General features: G+C 40.5%; 1 pseudogene; it reads right to left on the bottom strand.

Annotated features, from left to right (window-relative positions):
* Positions 1 to 2,483: 2,483 nt before the first annotated feature.
* LOC120305047 lies at positions 2,484 to 6,869 on the bottom strand (annotated as a pseudogene).
* Positions 6,870 to 8,450: the final 1,581 nt, after the last annotated feature.

Consider the following 8,450-nt stretch of genomic DNA (forward strand, 5'->3'; position numbering starts at 1 on the left):
CTGAGCTTGGATGTTTTCTAATTTCATTACCCAAACTAGATAATATCTTCAGTGTTAGTAAGCAGTAGGGTTTGCTCTCAGTATATATTCTAATGATCTGTCTTGCCAGTATTGGTGGGGGTGGTCTTAAAGGTTCTTTGGTTGGGTTGTTTACCATTGGCTTGTTTAGCAGTTTCTTGATTGGTGCATAGGTTACTTGATTAATAGTCTGATGTTAATCTTGGAGTTAATCTATGCTCCTCTGGATGCTAATTGCTAATGCTTAGGTCCTTTTGTCCCACATGCCCTACACCTGCTTACCGTTGCAGCCAGGCTTCTCATGAATTGATATCTGCCTTACCTCGCTGGCCTACTTCTTCTTCGCCGCACCCCAGCCTGCATTTTGCCATCAGAGACCTTCAGGAAATGCCTCTGCAGCTGAAAATGGAGCTCTGGATCCCGCCCTCCCCCAGCCTGCATTTCGCCATCAGAGGTCTTCTGGAAAGGTCTCAGCAGCCGAGATTCAATTTGTAGCTCAGTTCTCGGCTGTAGAAGTCTTTCCGGAAGGCCTATGATGGCGAAAGGCAGGCCAGAGGGTGCTGTGCGCATCAATCTGGAGCTCCACTCTCAGCTGCAGAGGCATTTTCTTTTATCTGGGCAGGGCTGTTGGTGCTGCCACCGTGTGGTGAGACCATGGAAAAGACACTCCCAAAAATAAGACCTGGTACCTCTCTTGGAAGCATAAATAAATAAATAAATAAGTAAAAAAAAAAATAAGACCAGGTCTTATTTTCAGGAAAACCTGGTATATACACACACACACAAACTCACACACACACACACTCACACACAACTTTCTAATACCAACATTTGCTCATGGTTATCACTTTCAATTAGTATTAATCGCTTTCTTGCTCTTTTTTTTTTTAAAAAAAAGACAGATTACTAAAATACAATTAAAATGAAAGAGTGTCCCACTGTTACCACCCCAAAATAATGCAAGCATTAAATATCAAAAAAGTAATAAATTAAATTTAGTATACACAAATATTAAATTAAGAATTTGTAAAGCAGACAAATATTCCAAGAGTGAAACAATATGCTCGGAATGTAAAATAAGCTTAATATGCAAAATTAATTAAAAATGTACAAAGCAATTCCACCAAAGTAGGCCAGGGCACTTTCTTCCCTGGAATGTTTATGGGATGGGAGAAGGGATAAAATAAAGTCAAGATGGCAGCTTTAATTGTGCAGTGGCTGCCATCATCTTGACTCTTGAACACCTATTAGGAACAATTCATTTTCCAGCTCTTGTTTAACATCATTAGCTATTTAACATACTCACTTGTCATTGGAATTATGTCATAATTTAGTTTTGATTGATTATTTACATTTAGAATATATATTTTTACTTCTACAACTCCCAGGATCCTTTGCGGTTGCTTATATCTGTCTCATTTTTTTAATAGTCTGATTTAATTTCTCTTCAGATGAGAGAGGATTACTCTGATGTTACAACTGTGTTAGGATTCTGAGACTTGACTGTGTTTCAAATCACTGTTTTGGTTGTAGGCATGCACTTTATTCTCTTTTGTTTTATAAAAAAATATTTTACCGTCCTGTAAGTGTTTTGACATTTCATACTCCAACATTTCCAACAGGTAGCCAGCATAGATGTTTTCTGTGCTCTTCCAACCTAATGGTAAGCTGCATGAGCATAACCATTCATATAGTACTTGAGCAATCGGATTGGCTAGTAAACTATTCTAGCAGCAGGAGTGACATCTTCAACTTGCACACCCTGTTAAATGTATCACTTTCCCCCCTTTTCCCCAGGCTTCTAACAATAGATTACATAATTGCAGTAAGACTCTACAGGGCATGCCTCATTGAATCATTATCATACTTATCAGGTAACAAAAGGCACTTGGCCTTATGATTGCTGGCTGACAATATACCCAAGAAAGGCAATTATTCTAGCACAACAAGCACTCTGATGGGCCTGATTGTTCACTGGTGTTAAGTGTTGTATGCATACGCCTGCAGCGGTTTCAAAATACCAAGCAGATAATTAACTAACCTCCCATGCATCTCTGAAGAGATATATTAATTCTTCCATTTTTTTTAATGTTTGTCCTCAGATTCTCTTGGCCTTCACTTTTCATTACACTTTTTACATGAGCTTAAGAAAAGGCAGGGTCTAAATATTTTGATTCTGCCTTTTGCCCACAATTACTTTCTGGGGCATCCATCAAGAAAGGGACAGCTTGCTAGTCTACAGACTGGCAGCATCCCTACAGTACAGCAAGTTTAGCTTTAGCTCTTAATAAAATCTTTATATCCTTCCCTCAAAGAAATGATAAATAATACATTGAACAAGAAGCATGAGAAAAGGCAAACAGTTCCTAGTAAACAGCTATGCACATCTACAAAGCAGACTTCAGGAAACTGAGAGGGAAAGTAGGAAGGGAAGTAATAGAATGAAATATTTCATCCCCTTTGCCCTATTCCTGTTTTGTTCCCATAGTCTGTAGTGTACCTGATGTTGCTGACCAATTTGACTTGTGCCTAAAACTGGTAATTGCTAGAAAGGAAAACATGTCTGGCTTCTTCATTGGTTTCAGTTTGATAATTTGATTTATGAAGGCTTTCTGAAATCAATATAATCCTTGGCATAGACCTAAGATCCAAACAATGGCTTGATTAATTTGGAACAGGGGATGGATTTCTCTTATATCCACATAAAACAAATGAGTTTCACTTGCATATTTACAACTGACTTACAAGTACAACTCAAGCAATGTAATTCTGTCTATTGATCCCAAACACCTAATTAAACCCTTGCCTTTGTAGGTAAAAGTTCCAGCGCTAGTATCACTTACCTCCCTTGATATTTCTCCAGTTGCAGCAAAGAAACATTTGGATTGAACTGGTTGCTATCAAATTCCACCCAATATCCATCAAGATATTAGAAATGTCTATTAAGATGCCTAAATTGCAAGTATTTGCTGGATTCTGTTCTTGAAATTATTTGAAGAACTTAATATTTCTTACCATCTTCAAAATACACAACCATTATATATGAGTTTTCTTTTTCTGGGTTTCCCTCCCCCCACAAAAGCTGTTGATTTGTTTGGGTTTTCTTCCTTAGAAAGTTAAATTCCATTCTGATTTTTGGAAATTTCTTCTTGATCTTATACACATTTTTCTCCTAATATGTCATTGTATTCAGGATTCCTTTCTTCTCCCTTTCTTCTCCTTTAGAAAAAATACATTTCCGCAGAATTTACATTGTTAATATTCAGAAAGTAATCTCCTAGAATTCTGTTGTTGAAAAACTAAGCTTTTCAAAGCCTCCCCAAGTGTAATTAAACAAAGCCAATTGTTGGCCATTTAAATGATTGATTTAAAATGAAATAGACTTACAGATGTCTCTAGCCACTGGCTAAGTCACTGTTCTGTTTCAGTATGTTTAGAAATATTCTTAATATTGATAGGAAGGAGGAAAAGATCATATGACATTGAGAAATATGCAACTACAAAGAAGATATTATTGAAAGGGATTTCCATTAGTGGAATGGAAAGCAAGATGTTTCCTAAGTAAAGGAAGTACCTGTATAATGCATTGATGAGTCACTGGTTGAATTTGCATTGTGGTTGTATAGCACCAGAGATTGCTGAGAAGAGCAGCTTACTGTGAGTTCAAGAGGACTAAGACAAAGTCCAGTGGAGTAACTGGTTGCATTTGCATATAGAGTTAAAGGGATTTAAATATAAAAGAAACAGGCCTAATAAAAGAGGAGGTGGAATTGCACTATATATAAGAAATAACTACATATGTACAGAAATAGAGCAGAACAAATGGTGAAAACCATCTTGAATGCATTTGGGTCAATATAAAACGAAAAAAGAATGACATTGTTATAGGTGTATACTATAGGCCACCCAACCAAACAGTGTCAAGAGTGAAAATTTGGCAGCTACATGCCTCTTTGTTTTCATCTTGCCATTAGAATAAGCAAGCAGGAGAGATTATGCTTTTGACTGGGTTAGTTAAAGAAATGAAACCTCTCCAGTTCTTCAAAAGTTTGCTGAGAGATGGATGCCAAGGACATTGTAGCAGAAGAATATAGCAGACGGTTCCCATAACAAAGAGAACTTCCTGACAGTTAGAACAATTAACAAGTGGAACAACCTGCCTTCAGAAGCGGTGAATGCTCCAACACTGGAAGTTTTTAAGAGACTGGACAACCATTTGTCTGAAATGGTATAGGGTTTCCTGCCTGAGCAGGGGGTTGGACTAGATCAGTGGTTCTTAACCTTTTTGAATGAATCGTCCCCTTGAGCCAATGAGTAAGTTGTCATCGCCCCCCTCTCCCAACATAACCTCTTAATCACAACATAGGAAATAATTCTTCAATTTATGCAAACACTTTTTTGTTTTCTTTAAAATGGTCATCAGGACATATTGATGCAAATAATTTATTTCCAGTCTTTTCCCCATATCTCAACTGTGTGAAAAATTTTGGTGCCACCCGTCACTTTATTCCTAAACTTTGTGATACATGTATTTCATTATTATCTTATTTATTCAAGACACTTAAATGTAATGACCACTGAAAACAAAATTCAATTGAAAGAAAGTGAAATGCCCCAAAAGGAAAACAGTAACATTTAATGATTGAATTACAAGTGAAATTTAAGATGCAAAAAGAAATATAAAAAGGGCATAATAACAAACCACAATGCAAGAACTAAGAATTTCAAGACGAAAACTCTGAAACTAAATTAAGATTCAAGGAAAGTATATATAGTCACACACACTGTAAAAAGGATTAAAAATACACAAAGAAAATTTAATATTGAACTGGAGTGCACGCTAAAAAGTACAATATAAAGAGACACACAAAATGTTTTACAGAGCACAACAAAAATTCGAAAACGAAGCAAATACAACGATAAAAGCTCAGTCAATTATTAATGAAAAAAATATACGTACACAAAAAGCAAAAAAAAAGAAGAACATCAATGGCTGCCTTGTGCTTGGTGAGCTGATGCCAATTTCTTGATGTCTGGAACCACTTTTGTTAATACTTAAATCACCGTGCTCAGAGATCTTCAACATGTTCCTTGATTTAGAAAGGATCTGTTGGACAGCGCTGAAGCCCCTCTCCACTAAGTAAGTGGAAGGAAAGACTAAAAGAAGCAACTTAACTTCCTCCTACAATATTGGGTAAGTGTTCCTCATTTTCAGCCAAAGAGCTTCGTAGCCATAACTCTGAAAATGTGACTGGGCTTCACAGTCGTATTTCAGATCTGTCAGTGGCTCTTGCAGTTTGGGATGAAGTTGTGCAAAATCTGCTGTGAAAGGATTTAGCACCCAAGTGGGCACTTCCAGATTTATCAGATCATAGAATCTGGTTTCCATATCTTCTTTTAGTTGCTTCAAGTGGCAGCAAAAAACATCCAAATCTTCTCCTTGGAGTTCACATTCGTTACCAAGGCTTGGGAACTGATACAGCTCATGGCGACTCATATTGCTTGCAAGGAGGTCCAATTTAGAAATAAATGAGCAGATTACTCCCTTGGCCTTAAGAAAATTGATTTTATCTCCTTGCAGCTTTACGTTCACTTCATTCAGCTTGTCAAAAACATCAGCGAGATAAGCTACATCCAGACGTCGAAGTTTAAGAGAACTGCTTAGACTTGGGTCAGTGGATTCAAGAAATTCGACAACTGTGTCAAAAAGTTCGTGGGATCACCGCAAACACTTTCCTTTTGAAAGCCACCTTACTTCGGTGTGCAAAAGGAGACGTTCAAACTCCATGTCATTTTCTTCACAAAGCTTGTGAAAAAGTTGGTTGTTCAAGGCATTCAACTTAATTTTATTCACAGCATTAATGATGTAATGTAGAGACTCGTGCAAACGGCCACTCAATTTTTTTGAGACAAGGTTCTGTCTATGAACGACACAATGGACAGTCATAACTCCAGGTACAACCGATTTTAGATGAGCTTGAAATCCGCAATATCGTCTAACCATGGATGCAGCTCCATCGGTTGCACATGCCACGACGTTTGTCAAAGGGATGTTTTTCTCTTTAAAAAACTCTTCAACCTTTTTAAAAATCGAAGAACCTTTTGTGTCGGTGGCTAAATTTCGAACAAATAACAGTTCTTCCCCAATCTCTTCATTTCCGTTGATGAAATGGACATAAGCCGATAACAAGGCTTCATCTTCATGTATCGTTGACTCGTCAATCTGCATCATGAATTCTGTATTTTTCAAGGTGTCAATAAGCCTTTCTTCCACATCAGCAGCCATTTCATCAATTCTTTTTGATACGGTGTCATTTCTCAAAGGAATCGGTTGAGTGATAGTGCTTGCGCTGGGCCCCAACATGGTGGCAATAACCTGTTTCACTGCTGGTAAAATTAGCATTTCTCCAATAGTGTGAGGTTTGCCACATTTTGCTATCAACAAAGATACTTCATAGGAACAAATGAGCCCCTTGTCGGCGTTGAATGACGATTTTCCAAATAACTTCCCAACTGTGCTGCGACCCTCAAACTTGGCCTTTAAGGATTGGAAAAACGATGCCGGTTTGTCGGCTTTATCCGAATGAATTCTTACCAAATGTTCTTTCAGTCGGGAAGGCTTCATCGCTTCATTTGAAAATGTTTTCTCACAAAGAAGACAAAACGGAAACTGTATGTTGGAAGGAGATGGAATGAATCCCAATTTTAGGTATTCCGTCGAATATTGGCGACACTTCCTCTTCTCGGCCATGTTGAGAGTTCTTTGAAATGAAAGGCACTACCTGCAAATTAAAATTTCAACTTCATTGGAACACTAGAAAAACACATGTGGATGTCGATAAATCTAGTTTCAGCAGTTACATTGACATTGCAGGAAGCCCCTAGAACAGGGGTAGGCAACCTTGGCTCTTTTATGACACAGCTGGCTCAGAAATTCTGGGGGTTGAAGTCCATGAGTCATAAAAGAGCCAAGGTTGCCTACCCCTATTCTAGGGGCTTCCTGCAACAAAACAGAGGCAGCATTTTGATAAATCTGTGCAACAAGTTCATTAATTCATTTATTCAATCAATCAATTTCTGTAGCTGCCCATCTCAGCCAAGTGACACTGAGTAAACTACAATTCTAAAAACTATATTTATTTTTGATTAAATTTATTAGCTACCCATCTCACCGTTCAAGATGGTTTTCCCCTCCATGCCACTGTTTTGTAAAGACAAACCCCTTTCAGCTGCTGTATTGTGAGAGCATCTTCAAATTCCAGAAATGTTCCCATGTCCCCCCCAAAAAAGGGGGGTCCAGAGCCCAACCCTCTTTGAACAGCAGAACACAGACACAAAGCAGCACTAAGAACAAGAGTTTCAATTTTCTTAGCCCAACAGATTAAAATGGAACGCCCACTGATAAACCGCTCATATCTTTAATTGATTTAGTCGCCACTGGCTCTTAAACTTTGCAATACTGCAGACCTCTTAAAATGTGAAATGCATTTATATAAACTTTCATTTCTCTCCCCCAGAATAAAGCTAATAATTTTTCTCTTTCCCCTCTCCCTCTCTCTTTCTCTCTTTCCTCTCCCTCCCTCCCCCCTTCTTTCTCCAGGTGAGGAGGGGAGGGAGAGGCACTTGCACTTCCTCTCTCTCTTTCCCTCTCTCTTTTTCTCTTTCCCCTCTCCCTCTCTTTCTCTCTTTCCTCTCCCTCCCTCCCCCTTCTTTCTCCAGGTGAGGAGAGAGAGAGAGAGAGAGAGAGAAAATGAAAGGCAGAGGGCACTGAAGGGGTGGGGAAGGGGGCAGGAGGCAGCAGAAGACCCCATCGCCGCTGGAGGCACCCAGCTCTGCTGCCCGCCGTGCCTGCAGGGACGCCCCGGCTCATGGTCACATTGGCAGGCCATCCCTCGTGCCGCTGGCGTCCCTGAGCTCAAGTCTGCCGAATGCCCTGCCCATCGACTGCATTGCCAAGCTCCCCTCACACCGCCAGCATCCCCGGGCTTAACTTGCAGGGCATCTGCAGAACACCCCATCAGCTGCTGGAGGAGCTGGGGCCGTTCCGCAATGCACGATGCTCCCGGCCATCCACGACCCATCAGCGTCGCCCAGGGAGCAATGCCCCCGCTGGCCGCCACCCCAGCAAGGACTGCCGCCCGGGGGGCAACAGGAGGAAGAAGGGGAGGAGGAGGAGGGCAAGAAAGCTGGCGCCGGACCCCAGGAGGAGGCACTCCCATGGGTCTGGTTGGAAAATGCCTCCCCCCTCCCTTTCTCTCCCCCCCATCTTCTACTCACCTGGCCCACTAGGCTGAGGGAAGGCTGGCCCACTAGGCTGAGGCTCTGATGGGCTGCTCCAAGCGGGTATCCTGGGTTCCCCAGCCACGTGCACCTGGGAGGGGGCCAGCCAGGGAAATGGACTTCCTGGCTGTGCTTGTCCCAGGAGGCGTGGC

Source organism: Crotalus tigris, unplaced genomic scaffold (genome assembly GCF_016545835.1).
Source record: "Crotalus tigris isolate CLP2741 ecotype Arizona unplaced genomic scaffold, ASM1654583v1 scf7180000017666.379230911805:20528666, whole genome shotgun sequence".
Classification (NCBI taxonomy): Eukaryota; Metazoa; Chordata; class Lepidosauria; order Squamata; family Viperidae; genus Crotalus; species Crotalus tigris.